We start from the raw sequence: 17,270 nt of genomic DNA on the forward strand, positions 1-17,270 counted from the left end.
TGTGGGTTATATGCGCGCCAAGGTAACGGTAACTAGTAACGGGGTTTAAAAAGGAGTTCTTAAGGGTATAGAAAAAATGATCATTGACTTCATTGGGGTATATTACTTTCATAACTTTACACTTATGAATGCTTAATTTCATGAGCCATTTGTCGCACCAGTTAGAAACACCGTCAATGTCGGACTGCAATGTAGAAACGTCATGTGGGTTATGAATGACACGATACAGCACGCAATTGTCAGCAAAAAGCCTAATGGTAGAAATAATTCCGACAGGCAAATCATTAATATTGTTAAGACGTTTATTGGCGGACACTCGTTGATAAACCACGACAGCGACAGTCAATGCGGGGACCGACTCTCTGCACGAGCGGCTCTTCTTCTTATGAAAAGGTCGACCCACAAGAAGGCACTCGAGAGGACGACCCACTGTTCGAAGGCTTTGCCACAACTACCCCGGGTACGAAAAGGGAGCCGCCTGGCGACCTAACAGGTGGTTACAATGAGCGGGTCATGGTAGGCCTTGAGGCGCTCCACGTTAACAATGTCGCGTCCTCGACGGCGCATGTCCGAAGATGGTTCGATTGGTTCAATCAAGTAGTTGACAGGAGAGGTGCGTTTGACGACACGGTAGGGGCCTTCGTATTTGGGCAATAGTTTTGAAGATAGGCCAGTTGCAGTGGTAGGGATCGAGAGCCAAACGAGCGCTCCGGGGAGGAACGTGGGCGCAGTAGTGCTGGCGTCAGCGCGAATGCTTTTTTGCCGCTCTTGATTGTGCGCAGTAAAGGTCTTTGCAAGCTCTCGACACTCTTCAGCAAGCTTGGCTGTAGCAGAAATAGGGGCCCACTCAGACGGATCTGGCCTGTACGGAAGTATCGTGTCGATGGTGTGCGACGGGTGCCTTCCATATAATAAAAAGAAAGGTGAAAAGCCAGTAGTGGTCTGAGGGGCGGTATTATATGCGTAGGTGACGAAGGGTAGAATGAAATCCCAATTTGTGTGATCGGCGGCGACGTACTTGGAGAGCATGTCGCCGAGCGTACGGTTGAAGCGTTCGGTGAGGCCATTTGTCTGCGGGTGGTAAGCAGCAGTTTTGCGGTGAACAATGTTGCACTCTTTAAGAATGGCTTCAACGACTTCAGACAGGAAAACGCGGCCTCGGTCACTGAGCAGTTCCTAGGGTGGACCGTGTCGCAAAATCAATCGTTGGAGCAGAAAGGAGGCCACATCAATCACTGTAGCCGCGGGGAGAGCGGCCGTTTCGGCGTATCGCGTGAGGTGGTCCACAGCGACAATGACCCAGCGGTTACCAGCCGACGTCAGTGGAAATGGCCCATACAAATCGATGCCAACGCGCCCAAAGGCCTGGCAGGGCAAGGTAGAGGTTGCAGACCTGCCGGTGATAGGTGCGTTGAAGCTTTTCGGCCCTGACAATCTATGCAGGAGCGAACGAATTTTTGCACGTAGCGGTACATGCCGCGCCAAAAGTACCGTTGGCGAATGCGGTGGTAAGTCTTTGATACCCCGGAGTGCGCACATTGCGGATCGGAATGAAAAAACTCGCATATGTCACCGCGCAGACTGGGAGGTATGACTAGTAGCCACTGGCAGCCGTTACCGTAGTAATTGCGCCTGTGGAGGAGGTCGTCGCGAATGGCGAAATGGTGGGCTTGACGACGCAACGCGCGAGTGGATGGAGTGGATGGATCAGCCAGCAAGTCGATCAGTGAGGCGATCCATTGATCCTTGCGCTGTTCAGTAGCAATGGTATGAATGCTAATGGAAGAAATGGCAAGGTGAGACGCGGAGTTGTGGGCGTTGTCGTCAGGCAAGGGAGAGCGTGACAGGGCGTCGGCGTCAGCATGTTGCCTTCCATTGCGGTACAGCAAGCGGATATCATAGTCTTGCAGGCGAAGTGCCCACCGGGCAAGACGGCCTGAGGGATCTTTCAATGACGACAACCAGCATAGTGCGTGATGGTCGGTAACGACATCAAATGGGCGACCATACAAATAAGGTCGGAACTTCGTAAGGGCCCAGACGATTGCCAAACATTCCTTCTCGGTGACGGTGTAATTAGTCTCGGCCTTAGTAAGCGTACGGCTTGCATACGCCACGATATATTCCGGGAACCCTGGTTTGCGCTGCGCAAGGACAGCGCCAAGGCCGACACCACTGGCATCCGTGTGTACCTCTGTAGGGGCCATAGGGTCATAGTGGTGGAGTATGGGAGGCGACGTCAACGAACGACGGAGCGTTGTGAAAGCGTCGTCACACTGTGATGACCACGAATGGAGAGGCCCGTTACTTCCAAGGAGCTTCGTCAGCGGCGATATGATAGTCGCGAAGTTTCGAATGAAGCGCCGAAAGTAGGAACACAGCCCTAGGAAACTGCGTAGTTCCTTGACGGATGTCGGCTTGAGGAACTCGGACACGGCCCGAAGCTTAGCTGGATCAGGGAAAATTCCGTCCTTGGACACAACGTAGCCGAGTATTGTCAGCTGCCGAGCTCCAAATCTGCACTTCTTTAGGTTCAGTTGCAGACTGGCGTCACTCAGACGCGTTAAAACATGCCGTAGGCGCTGAAGATGCGTCGAGAAGTCCGGAGCGAAAACGAGGACGTCATCGAGGTAGCACAGGCACGTGTGCCATTTCAGGTCACGCAGAACAGTATCCATCATGCGCTCAAAGGTGGCGGGCGCGTTGCACAGCCCAAACGGCATGACGTTGAATTCGTACAAGCCGTCGGGGGTGACAAAAGCGGTCTTCGGTCGAGCGTCCTCAGCCATAGGTACTTGCCAGTACGCTGAGCGCAAATCGAGGGATGAAAAGAATTCTGCTCCTTGCAGGCTGTCAATAGCGTCATCTACCCGCGGTAGTGGGTACACGTCCTTACGAGTGATCTTGTTGAGGCGTCAGTAGTCCACACAGAACCGCACAGAACCGTCCTTCTTCGTGACGAGAACGACAGGAGATGCCCAGGGGCTGCTAGAGGGGCGAATAACATCGCGGCGAAGCATGTCGTCGACTTGCTCGTTGATTACACGGCGTTCTGTGGGAGATACGCGATAAGGACGCTGTCTCAGTGGTGGCTGTGTGCCTGTGTCAATGCGATGCGTAATGGTGGATGTGCGGCCGAGAGAAGGTTGGGCGACATAAAAAGAAGACCGGAATTCTTCCAACAGGCCCAGAAGCTGGGAACGCTGGCCTGGCGTAAGGTTGTCGGGAACGGAGGGACCGAATACATCATCGGATGATGAAGCAGATGTCAAAACAGCACTAAGCGTACTGGAACTTGAGCAGTGCATGTTATCGGGTTGATCCATAACTTGTTCTATAACTCTTTCGTCTTCGATGGATTCCACGCTGCCGAGACATTCCCCTCGCACCAACGTAACGCTGTACGGGGATGAGTTCACTGCAAAAATAGTGGTGCTGCCGTGAGTGAGTTGCACGGTCGCGAAAGGAACCAGCAAGCCTTTTCTGATGAAAACACGATGAGATGGCGAGAGGACTGCAGCGGTATCACAAAGGCTTGCGCAGTAGACCGACACCGTCGCGGACGAGTTTGCAGGCACTTGGGTGTCATCTCTGACGAGTAACTTGCTTGCGGCAGATGGACTGTCGGCCGGCGTCAAAAAAGAGAACTGGGTGAGTTCTATTTCTGCTGGTGCGCAATGAATGACGGCGTCATGGCGGGAGAGAAAATCCCATCCTAGGATGACGTCGTTAGAGCATGAAGGAATTATGATGAATTCGACCGCATACATCACGTCTTGAATCATAAGGCGGGCTGTGCACATCGCCGTAGGGTGAATGCTTTGGGCGCTGGTTGTACGGAGGGAGAGCCCGGAGAGTGGCGAGGTCACTTTGCGCAGTAATCGGCTAAGTTTTGCGTCCATGACGGATACGGCGGCTCCAGTATCTACAAGGGCAGATGCACGAACGCCATCCACAAGTACGTCTATCACGTTCGATGGGCTTTCCTGAGGGCTTCCGCAGTTCGACAGCGTCGCAGTCCTTGCCTCGTGGACTGCGACGACTAGTTTTCCTGGTCGCCCTCGAGTGGACGTAGCCGCATCGGCGACAGTGAGCGACGTCGCGGAGATGGTGAACGGCGGGTAGACGGAGCGGGGCGGGACGACGGTGACATAGGTGGCGGTTGGTCATAAGAGCGGCTTGATTGGCTGGGAAAGTTCGAGGCGACCTGCGGTTGCTGCACACGATTGCAATAACGTGCTACATGACCGACGCGACCGCAAGCAAAGCAGATGGGGCAATTGTCAGCAGTGCGCCATCTGTTCGCGGGTCCCATCCATGTCGCAGAACGCGTTGGGCGAGCCGGCTGCTGATATGAGTGCATGGTGGGCGGCACTCGGGGCACGTGGGTGACGTCGGCGTATGTAGGCGACACAGTTTCTCCGAAGGCGTGGGGCCTCGCGGTGGTTTCGGTGTAACTTACAGGGCAATCCACAGAAATCGGTGGAGGCGGCCTGGCTACAACTTGGGCGTAGCTGAGTGGCTCAGATACAGGAGGCGGCTGGTGGTATTCTGGAACGACCTGCGCGATTTCCTGCTGAATGGCTCGGCGGAGCGGAGGTACAAGTGTACTTGATGGCTGCTGAGCATGTTGCGGTGGAGCAAAAGCCAGTAAAGAGACCTGGCGGGCAACTTCCTCACGCACGAATGACTTGATTTCGGCGAGCAAGTTTGTGTGGTCAGAAACCGCTGACAAAGCCGAGAGACCAGCATCACGTAGTGGCGATCGACGGGTCATCAAGCGCTGCCGCCGCAGCTCGTCGTAACTTTGGCATAATGTAATGATTTCTGCCACAGTGTGAGGGTTCTTGGCCAGAAGCATGGTGAAGGCATCGTCGGCGATGCCTTTTAGAACATTCGTGATTTTGTCAGCCTCTGACATGTTCAGGTCGACTTTCTTGCACAAGTCAAGGATGTCCTCGGTGTAACTTGTGAAGGACTCGCCAGTATGCTGTGCTCGTTCACGTAAACGCTGTTCGGCTTGCAGTTTACGAACGGCAGGGCGGCCGAACACGTCAACGACAGTGGTCTTAAAAGCGGACCAAGTCGGGAAATCAGATGCGTGGTTATTGTACCACATTTCGGCCACACCCGCAAGGTATAAGAACAGGTCACCGAGTTTAGCTGCCTCATCCCAATGATTGGGGACGCTCACACGTTCGTACATGGCAAGCCAGTCCTCGACGTCGGTGCCATCCGCGCCGGTGAAGACAGGAGGGTCGCGGATGCGGGGGACACCGGGACATGGCGTCGGTGTAGGAGGGAGCGTTTGCTGAACGGCGCCCTGGTGCATGGTAGAAGGCACGTACGGGGTCGAAGCTCGAAGGGCATCGAATGCGAACCAAAGATGTTTGAAGGGGACAGCACTCTTCACCAAATTGTTAAGACGTTTATTGGCGGACACTCGTTGATGAATCACGACAGCGACAGTCAATGCGGGGACCGACTCTCTGCACGAGCTGCTCTTCGTCTTATGAAAAGGGTGACCCACTAGAAGGCACTCGAGAGGACGACCCACTGTTCGAAGGCTTTGTCACAATATCAATAAGAAAAAGCAATTGACCTAAAACCGAACCCTGTGGTACGCCTGATGTTACAACAACGGTAGGACAGTTATAATTATTAGCGTGAACATACTGCAGACGGTTTGGTAGAAAAGAGTGAATCCAGTCAAGGATGTTAGGATCTATATTTAGCTTGCACATTTTAAGAAAGAGAGTATGCGAGACAGTGTCGAAGGCTTTAGCGTAATCTAAAAAGATGCAGTCGATAATGAAATTATTCTCGAAAGCACGAAAAAGATTGTTAGTAAAAGAAAGTAACTGCGTTTCACAAGAGAAGTGCTTCCTGAAACCGTGTTTCCAAGGGAAAAATGAATTGGATTCAAAAAAAGATACAAAGTTTGAATAGATGATGTGCTCGAGAAGTTTGCAGGGTACACTGGTTAAAGAAGTTGGCCTGTTATTGAGGGGAGAGTGGGTGTTACCTGATTTGTGAAGTGGAACCACCTTACCCACCTTCCAATCATCTGGCATAGTGGAAGACTGCAAAGACTGCGAAAAAAGTTCAGCGAGTAAAATGAAAAAAATAAAGTTTAGTGTTCTTTAAGAACTTTGAATTGATGCCGTCATTGCCTGCAGAGCTAGACAATTTAAATTTTTCTATTATACGGCACACTCCAGATAAATCAACAGATAGGAAATCCATAGAAAAAAAAAGGTCTTCGACAGAAGGCATAGAAAAGGGTGTTGCCCCAGAAAAAACAAGAAAAAAATACATCATTCATCACATTGCAGCAGTCACGATTGGAAACAGCATCACCATTGCTATCTAGTAGATGAAACGTTGTAGATCTGTTGACATGAACTGCATTCCAAAATTGCCGGGGATTATCTTTCAGTAGGATGGGTAGGGTGATGTTGTGGAATACATTTTTAGCCTGCGCAATGGCGTTTTTGTACTCTTGTTCAGCGACGAAGTACGCGTGCCAACGCTCAGGCGTCATCACCACTTTTGCTCGGCGGAAAATCCTTTTCTTCTTGTTTAGTAAGTGCTTCAAATGGGCGTTAAACCAAGGGGCTTTAGAAGAAGAAAGAATCTGTTTTTTAGGAATGTAGCGGTCATACAAAAAGCGACCTTTTCTTCAAACATAAACCAATTTTCTTGAATGTTGCGTGTATAAAAACCAAGCATATAGTCTGTGATGAATTTGGCAAGTTCATTATTTATTGCAGCAAAATTGGCGTTTTTATAATCTTTAGTAAGTTTATTTTGCTTCGTGCAAGGTAAATGGGCATGAATACTACAGTGAATAAAGCAGTGATCACTTAAACCGGGCATGAAGACTAGGGGTGAGACGAGTTCTGGAGTGGTCGTAAGCAGCAAATCTAGTACATTGGCAGAATGAGGTGAGAAACGAGTAGGCTGAAGTACCAATTGCTTATGTTTAAAATCTAAACAAACAATCAAAAATGACGAACATTCTATTGAATTCCCAACAATACTTGGCGGGTCAGTAGACCACATTATAAAAGGCAAGTTAAAATCTCCAAAAAGAAATAAAGGACATTTGCGAAACCGCACAGTCAACTTACTTAGGACATCATGTGATTCTTGACAAAATGTTGTTGAAGACTGTGGCGGTTTATATCACACACTGAAGATGAACTTCCTATGCCCTGTAAATACACATGCGCTAACAAATTTTAAGTTGGTGTCGATCATAGTCGCACTAGAGATTAAAGTATCCCGGACAACTGACAACACACCACCGCCTCGACTATCAGTACAATCCGAACGATAAATTTTGTAGCCCGCTTCGCTGTCCAATATTTCAAAGTCATGAATAGCGGAAGAGAGCCAAGTTTCTGTGAGCAGTACCACATCCGCAGAACACGTGTCGATAACGGAAGATACGTCGTCGCGCTTGTTAAACACACTACGCACATTGGAATACAGCAGGTACACCTGACTGGCTGATTGCGGTCGCGCTACCTATGTTGCTGGGGAGGGTAAACTGGTAGCAGCTGGAAGAGTGACGGGGGAAGCATTACCAATGTTACTGTTGTTGCGCTCCTGGCGTGTCTCAAGTTCGCACACACGGTAACATGGAAATACACATAGACAGTCTTGTTATTATACAATTTGTTTACTCGTAGCCAGTACGGCTGTCCACAGTTTTTACCAAATTCATGTAACTTTTTTCGGCATTGTCGTGTTGCCCTCGAGAAGCGTTCACTGACACCTTAGAGGGTTGAAACTTCTTTCTCTGATAAAAAGACGTTATTCTTTATTTTTGACGACTGAAATTTAACAATAATAGGCCAGCACTTATTGGGAACATAGGTACGAAGCCTGTGTGCACGCTGTATTGCTTCATTTGATAGGTTGAGGTCAAGTTTTTGAGATATAAGGTCAGTGATTATTTTGAAACTCTGCGCCCATCCTACAGAAACATTGTCAGCAATGCCAAAAAATATCGAATTATCTCTACGTGATCGATCTTCCAACTCATCAAGTCGGGAATGAAGAGCAGTCGTTTTGTTTCTTATCGCTGCATTTACTGCTTGCGGAAGATCAGGAATATGGTGACCCGAGTTATATGATTCTACCATCGTCTCAACGGTCGCTAGCCTGCTAGAAAGGTCGGTTACTTTCTGTTCTAATAAAGATTGATTTGTTTGAACTTGGTTAAGTACGACAAGACGTTCCGCACGCCGCGAGTCTACTTTAGCTGAAAAGCTAGCAATAGCTGTCAGCACCTTATCATCCGGTCCTGGGTTTGATTCAATATCCCCACACAAAAGTAACTTGAAGACATGAAAGCACTCAGAGACATTGTCATATATAACACTTGGGCCAGGAAAGAGCAGCAGACATATATCACTGGAGCACTTTGACTACAAAGACGGGCGGTTACCAACCTGCACGATGAAGCAGAAAAAAATCACAACCGGTCCCATAGGTGCCGCTCTTTCCTGGCCACTGAAAGGCGCCGACTATGGGCGCATGTTTAAATCAGCAGGATGTGCTGACGCCAACGAAGGAATCAGCTGGTACAAAAGGTGGAACGGTGCCATCCAAACGATTGTAGCACAGGCATCGGGCTGAGCAGCGGGGACAACAATTAGGATGATCGTTGGCGTAGACCCATTTGTTGACGCTGCAGAAGCAGCGCATGGCCACGTGTAGACAAGAGACAAAATCTGCACGATGAAGCAGAAAAAATTCACAACCGGTCCCATAGCAGCCGCTCTTTCCTGGCCACTCAGTCTAAAGCTGAATGAATAAAAAAAGTAGGCTAGTCCCCATATATAAGATCAGTTAGGTACTTAACAGCATTAGAAACCACTATATATCCCAGAGGCATCCGCTAAGCAGGCGTTTCGTGTGTAGCGACACCACGGACCCGAGCTAACGGGGTGGGGGAGAGTTTCGACTCCCTCTCACTCCTACCCGTGCATGGCTGAGCCGTTTTTGGGAAAAAGAGGATCCTGAAGGTTGAGCTGATGCTGGGCACTAGAAACTTTAAGGCCCCCCGGCCGAGGCAACACACTCCTTTGGTGTGAGTTTCACATAGACGGCACCCCCGTGTTGACCCAGGAAAAATCAGTAGTCGCCTTTTCACTCTTTTCTCTCCTTGCATCTTCGTCTTTTTCTCCACTTTAAATCTATCCTGTCTTCTTTTTTCGATTTACTTCATTGTTTCCTGGCGGCAAGGGTTAACCCTGGGTGGCTATCATGCCTAGGATAAGCCCTACTCGGTTATAGCAACGGTGTACTGCTGGCGTAGTTCAGAATTGTCCACTTGTTCTAATACGTCCACGTGTTGGGCTCTATGGTAGGTGGTAGGTGCCACTACCGTAGAAAGCAAAATTTTCATGGGGTTTTAGAATGCCTCCGTAACCGATCGTGCCTTTAAAAGGGTACGCCCCGATGTACCATCTATTCTCCTTCACCAAAACGTAGCAACCTTACCGAAATTTTATGTCCTTCATTGTGAATAACCTTCAACTAAAGCCACAGCAATCTCACCTTTTCTTATGGCCAAGTGCCCAAAAGACACCATTTGAACTGGCTATAAAGCTACAAAGATAATAAGTGGGAATATTCTACTTGAACTAAAGGACAAGGAACAGTTCGACAAACTTGCACACTTCGTTGCGGTTGGCAATATCCCTGCATCAGTAAGTGCACACCGTACAATGTACACAAGGAAGGGCATAGTAGCGATGAAGACTTGATGGCACTAACCAAAAATGAACTCCTTGATGGATGAAAGGACCAAGGCATAACACGTATGCAGCACATCACAGTCAGACGCAGCAACACAGAAATAGCAACAAAACACCTAATACTCACTTTCAACTTAACCATTCTACCTCAGACAATCGAAATTGGCTGCGTAAATCTTCCTACGCGTGCATACATTCCGAATCCAAGACGTTGTTCCAAAGACCAGTAATTCGGACATGGATCTCAGACGTGCCGGGGTCAGCTGACTTGCGCTAATTGCGCCACAACTGGTCACGGTACCGATGAATGCAAACAGGATGAGGTCCTCTCTGCAAAGTCTCCCAGCATACTTCAGAGCGTGCCCAGACTGAACGAGAGAAAAGGAAATTATCACTATGAAAATTAAGGAAAATATCACATTTCGTGAAGCACGACTACGAGTCCTCCATTCATCTTTTGCCCTAAGAACGTCTTTCACTGAACTGGTGCAACGGGGGTCAGCACCACAACGGCCCTTGGTGGATACTTGGCCTACCCCTAGCATGCCCAAGTTAAAGCCACTCGCCTTTACGGTGAGAGCAGCCAGTGCTGCCCCACATAAAATCAACCAGCCCACTGCTACGATCTCTACAAGAGCTGGCAGCAGCCAGGGCAATGAAGAGGCTAAGAGGGCCCTATCAACCCCTGGCTCGGTGGGGACAGAGAATTGATCAGTTGAGGCGAATTCTAAGCGACAAACAGATCGCTCTGCGGAGCGGGCATCCAGTGCCTCGCAGAAGGCAACAGACCCCATGTCTAGCCCAATGGCGCAGGTAGTGCCAAATGAGCGGCGACCTTTTGTCAACCACTCCAAAAAAAGACAAAACACCAATTATACGGACTCACAAAGGTCCTGTAAAATAGTTTCCTTCTTATCGGCACACAGTCCTTTCAGTACACACAGCACCACCTTGCGTTTAACATGGATTTCCAAATATTAAAATGGAACATAAGAGTTCTTTTTAGGAACCTCGATGACATACAAGAACTCCTCCATGAATTTGATCCAAAGGTGTTGTGTGTACAGCAGACACATTTAAAGTCCAAACATACCAACTTTCTCCGTCACTAGGTCACTTTCCGAAAAGATTGTGACGATGCTGTGGCGTCCTCAGGTGATGTGGCTATTATAGCAAACAAAAGTGTGGCGTGTTCTCATTTACCACTACAAACAACCCTTGAGGCAGTTGTCATCCGAGCCGTTCTTTTAAATAGACTCGTTACTGTTTGTTCACTCTACATACCACCTCACCATAAGCTTCACAAACAGGACCTAGAATTATTATTAGATGAGCTCCCAGAGCCCTATTTGCTTCTTCGTGATTTTATAGCACACAATGTCCTTTAGGGAAACTCTCGCTGCGATGCTCGAGGAAGTCTTATCGAGAAGCTGCTTTTTTTCTCTAAGGTATGCCGTTTTAACACGAACGAGTCCACGTAATTTAGCCTCGCAAACAATTCATAGTCGTCCATAGACCTTAGCATTTCATCGCCATCACTTTTAACCTATTTTTAAATAAAATATTCCTAAAAACTCTCACGGAAGTGACCATTCCCCAACAATCTTCAGTGCGCAAAACCAGAATAACCTTCTTCCCCAGGACTCTTGGTGGCAGCTAAATTCTGCCGACAAGGAACGGTTTCGAACTCTTACTCACGTGACTTGGGCTGAAATGTCCAGTCTGACAATAGAAGATTCCGTGAAGTATTTTACAGCATTTCTGGTTGATGCTGCTTCTTAATGTATTCCAAAACCAAATAGCTCTGGCTTTAAACGACGTGTTCTCTGGTAGAACAATGAATTTAGAAAGGTGCAGAACAAACAAAACAAAGCTTGGCGATTATTGCAAGATTCCCCTAAAACAGGAGAAGCTCACAAATTTCAAGAATGTAAAATCTCAAGCAAGGAGGACACGCCGGCAGGCTTAAAGAGAGAGCTGGCAAAAGTTCTTGTCGGGGATAAACTCGTATACGGACGAAAGCAAAAGTCTGGAACATGGTTAACAGGATGCATAGACGAGAAATACACCCACTTCCTTTGATTTATATGCAGCGCAATATGCTGGAGGACCAAGCAAACTTCTTGGGTGCCCATTTCATACACGCGTCTAGCTCAATGCATTACCCTAAAAAATTTTAGCCCTACAAAGCAAGAATAGAGGGACAGAAACTGAAACCGAATGTTTACAAAATACGAAGAATGTAATAAACCTTACTGCATAGCTGTGTTGCAGGTACCGCTAAACTGCATTAACAAATCATCCCCAGGTCCCGACAGTGTAGCGAAAGAAATGTTGGTGCACCTGCCTCTCGAGGCACGGAAAACTCTCATTTCACTCTACAATTCCATATGGTGTTCTGGTGTAATTCCTACCTCGTGAAAAAAGGTCATTGTGCTCCCCATACTAAAGCAGGTCAGCATTCGTTCCCTGTTTTGAGCTACAGACTGATAGCTCTGAAAAGCTGCCTCTGTAAGCTTTTCGAGAAAATGGTAAGCCGTCGATTAACACGTTTGTTGGAATCAAACCGCCTACTTGATCCAGAACAATGTGGCTTTCGAGAGCGACGGTCCACTACTTACCATCTCGTACGGATTGAAACAAACATTAGAGACGCTTTCATTCCCAAGCAATTCTTCTTCTGTGTGTTTATATACAAGGAGAAAGCATACGACACCACATGACAATTTGGAATACTGAGAGACCTCTCAGACTTCGGTATTCGTGGAGAAATGCTGAATTTTATTGAGAGCTACTTGTCTAACCGAACTTTCCGTGTTAAACTGGGCAAGCTTTTTTTCCCGACTGTTTGTCCACAAAACTAGAGTACCACAAGGTGGTGTGTTTAGCTGCACATTTTTATTACAAAAATAAAGTCCCTGTGCCTATGTACCCCACGAACCATGTCCTACTGGACATATGTAGAATATCCAGATTGGCTTCAAATCGTGCAACCTTTCATTATGCGAGAGGCAGGTTCAGCTTGGCCTGAATAAGGTGTCGAAATGGGCAAATGAAAGTGAATTTTGCCTTAGCCCACAAAAGAGCACCTGAGTCCTATTTTTCAAGATGAGAGGCCTGCATTGAGATCTAAATATTGACCTGCAGGGCCATTGTCTTCCGGTAAAAACGGATCATAAATTTTTATAAGTGATACTGGATATGAAACTAACATTTGTGTCACACATGAAATATATCAGAAATAGGTGCATGGAAACAAAGAATATCCTAAATGATTTATTGTGCACAAATTGGGGCAGTGACAGAAAACGCCTCTTGAGTCTATGCAATAGCCTTATTTATGCTCACGCGTATAGACTGTGGGGCTATAGTATATCAGTCTGCCACATCAAGTGCTTTGAAGATATTGGATACTGTCCACCATCTAGGCATCCGCCTTTCCAAAGGAGCCTTCAGGACAAGTCCAATACAACGACTTCATGGAGAAGCAAACGAATGGTTGTTGAAGTTACAGAGATTGCATTTATCGTTCACCTACTTCGTCAAAGTTAGTGCAAACAACAAATATCGAGCATATTAGGCTGTAGACAATCTGTCCAGCTCTTTGTTTCATAACCGTCCTGCTATGAGAGAGCCATACTCTCTGCGTGTGAGAGCTCTGGCTCAGGAAATGAGCGTCGCACTTTTTGAATATTAGCTCATGGCTCCTGTTGAACAGCTCTGGCAGTGGGAATGGCAGCTCATAAACTGTGATTGGTCTTTTGAAGAACTTACAAAGCATGCCCCTGCTAGACATATTCACGTACACGTTCTCGAGCTTCAGCATAACTATTGCTGTCCCGAATGCTTCACAAGCGCATCAAGTTCTCATGATGGCGTAATGTACTGAGCAGTCGGCCCATCCCTGTTGGAGGCTTGCATACTGCATCCACATACAACCATAATCACGGCAGCAGCATACACAATATTAGTGGATGTTAGGCCCATTACAGAATCAAACATAACTAAAGCAGTTATATACATGGACTCTTTAAGCGTCGTGAAAGCACTGAAAACTATGAAAAACAAAAAACAAAAAAATCGTGTAATAATTTGGCTCATATATACTAGTATCCATCGTATACTCGTGCCAGCGGAACGTTGTGGTCTGTTGGGTGCCTAGGCACCGAAATATCGAGAGCAATAAAATAGCTGTCCGGCTAGCCACATCTATCCTTACAGATGGCTCTGGAATATCATGGGAGATCCCTGCACTGAATCTGAAGTCCTTTCTGAAGAAAACACTCAAGTCACACTGGCAATACCTATAGGACACTCAAACAGAAAATAAGCTTCACCTGGTCAAGCCAGAGCTAGGTAACTGGCCACCAACATTAAAAACAATTCACACAGAAGTCGCATTCAGTGTATAAAGAATAAGACACACGAGCACTAGCCTCGTTCAGTTTTTGTCCGGGGGTGACTCGCCTAGCTGCGATAGATGTGGCAAGCCCCTGACAGTGTTGCATATCCTCATACAACGTGCAGAACTAGAGCCGTATCGAAAAAAGCATTTTTCATTATATTACAAGCAGCAAATTTATTTTCATCCTTTAATGTTTTAGGCAAAGAACCTCTCAACAAACACTAGCCATATTTAGAGTTTTTCAAACATGTGCGTACTTTCAATGTCGTCGGTCCTAGTAATCCATAGCACGGCCACTCGAGAGAGGCTGCTGCTGTGATACATAATCAATATAAAGCAGCGGCTTCCCAGCCCTTAGTCTCAAGGGAATTGGTGAAGCGTCCGTGCTAGTCGATTGTTCTTACTGTGCTACCTATACGACATCCTGTCAATCATTTGTAATGCCCTCATTCATGTCGATCTTATGATATTCATTACTATTTGTTTTACGCACAATATTGCGCAGAATTATAGGTCACCATACAGCCACCTAACACCATCATCGTTCACAAGCCATATATTGTTCTGGTGCTCTTCGGCCTTCAGTGGCCCTTGCGCCATAAAGCACCAATCATCATCATCAACCATTGTATATCACATAAAAGCACGCGTAAATCCTAAATGCAAAAAGAGATGATCGTCCAAATGCCGAAGAGGTGCTGCTGCCCCAGCGTGCAGCTGGCGACAGTTTCAACGCGCGAAATGCAAGTGTTAGATTAGGCACGCTAAAATACCGCTCTGGCGTTAACGTGCGAAGCACATGGTCAGCGAACAGCCGAGAAGGAGCTGCTGTCACCTAAAGTGTGTGCTCTTGACACAAATAAGCGAAAGTACTGGCAGCGCATAATTTTGCGAGAAACATACGTCGGTTTCGAGAGCTGAAGAGATCCTCGTCACGCTGGTATCCACAAATTCTCAGTGAGCGATACACACGCACTTTACGAAAAAGCCCTCTTATAAAAAGACTCACGCATACACACGTTGATTGTTCTTGCGGCGCGTAGCGCCACGAAGAGACGTCGAAAACAAAGACGCTCGCCATGGTTCTCTCGAGTTTATGAAGTGCAGCAACCATTCGTTGACACAAAGCATGCTTTCAACATGCATATGACGCAACAAGAAAGTCGAACGTTCCGCCGAAGTTTTGCGAAGAACTTGGTAGATATATATTCCGCAAAAAGGTCAGCTTTCACGCGGTGGCGCTTTGCTTCAATGGCTTCGGTGTCTGCTTGCGGGGCATTTGGTCACGAGTTTGATTACACTGCTATGTGCAATTTGCATGGGAATGTGGAAGATTTGAATAAATGTATTACTTATCATCCTCTATATACCCGTAGTGATAGTTCTGCAAGAACTGGTGACGCAACGAAGTGAAATCGTTAAAAATGTTAAAAGATGAATGTTTTTTTTACCACAACAACGTCAGAACCACGAATAGAGACAGGGCACCTATACCGGGCCGTCACGTCAAACCGTAGGCCATACCTAGCCAAGAACGTGTTGAGTAGATATCCTGGCTAGTCCTCGCCATGGCTATTCTGAGTGCTACTTTAAAAATAGAGGCGCTTCCTCTGCGGCATTGCTACGAAGCCGTGTAACAAACTGACTAGAAACGACCATAATTTGAATAAATTTCTCGCCAGTACGCGAGTGCCCTAGCCAGGATTTGGCTATCAATATAACAGACCTTCTTATCCGCCGAATTACTAGGCGATACAAAGTATTATACAACAACCATTTTCCTTTCTTTATTCTACGTCACCATGAACAAACTCTATTTACCATCAATATTAAGATGAAGCAGATGATGTAGAAGAGGTATGCCGGGCCAGTTATAGTACTGTACGCGTTAGGCCCTGCTACGTTTTCTGGTCACAGCAAAGAGCAGAATGAAGGTATTTTTTAGCTCAGATGGTAAATCTTCATTCTCGTTCAGTCTTTGTCCTTGAAGGCACAGTGGTTAAATTTTACTGCAACAACAGTGTGGATAAAATCTACTGAAAGATACAATGAGAGGGCAAATACGAAGAAACACACATCAGTACCGTTATTTCTCACGCTAAAATGATAGCTCTGTACTTTTACAGGCTGGTGTAAAAGCGAAATTATTCTCGCACAGTGTGCATACACGCAGCGCCATATATGGCTTTTGACAAACACAAGCATGAAAGTAAAGCTATGACATCTGCAAGATGGTCGATCAAAATTTTATTTGGTATCGGAAGTAGAGATGTTAAAGTATGCCTGTAATGCTTAAAATACCAGTGGAGTAATGTTTTACATTGAAGTCTGCCGTGTTAATAAGAGCTTAATGGGGTCTGCGACAAGTGCAACCAATTACCAGTGGTGTAGCAGCTTCTGAGTGGAAGAGTTATCAAAGCAAAAAACGGTACTAATAATTGCTACGTTGTGCCAACTGTTGAGCGTGTATCAGTCTTGAATATTACTTCACATTAAAAACTTTCAGCTCTCAACTCATAGAAGAAGGCATCCCAAATAGGCAGATTCTGACTCATTACGTGCGTCCGGAAAGCTCAACACACAGCCGCAACGGTCAGCAAAAAAAATGCGTGAACTTCCGACCACTAGACACCTTGGTGGACAGCAATCGGAAGTGCCCTATTCTTTTTATTACCGCACGGACAGTGAGAAATATATAGCTCGCGAGTCTGAACGCGAGAACTCCCGCGGTTTGCAAGGCACTTGTTTAAACGTTTGGTTTTGTGCACAGTAAAACTCTCAGCGACAGTTTTATAATTGCGATAAGATAGCAAACTGCCATCTCAACGCCTTAGCTAAAGCTTTTTTCTTGTGATGCTTTTTTACGTGCCCAATGAACACATTTTGGACGTAACGCATCAGGCAATAATTACAGTAAACGATACGCGTAAAGTTTCTAAGCCGCCTCATCACGGTGGTCTAGTGGCTAAGTAGCTCGGCTACTGACCCGCAGGTCACGGGATCAAATCCCGGCTGTGGCGGCTGCATTTCCCTTGGAGGCGGGAATGTTGCAGGCCCTTGTGCTCAGATTTGGGTGCACGTTGAAGAACCCC

Source organism: Rhipicephalus microplus, unplaced genomic scaffold (genome assembly GCF_043290135.1).
Source record: "Rhipicephalus microplus isolate Deutch F79 unplaced genomic scaffold, USDA_Rmic scaffold_15, whole genome shotgun sequence".
Classification (NCBI taxonomy): domain Eukaryota; kingdom Metazoa; phylum Arthropoda; class Arachnida; order Ixodida; family Ixodidae; genus Rhipicephalus; species Rhipicephalus microplus.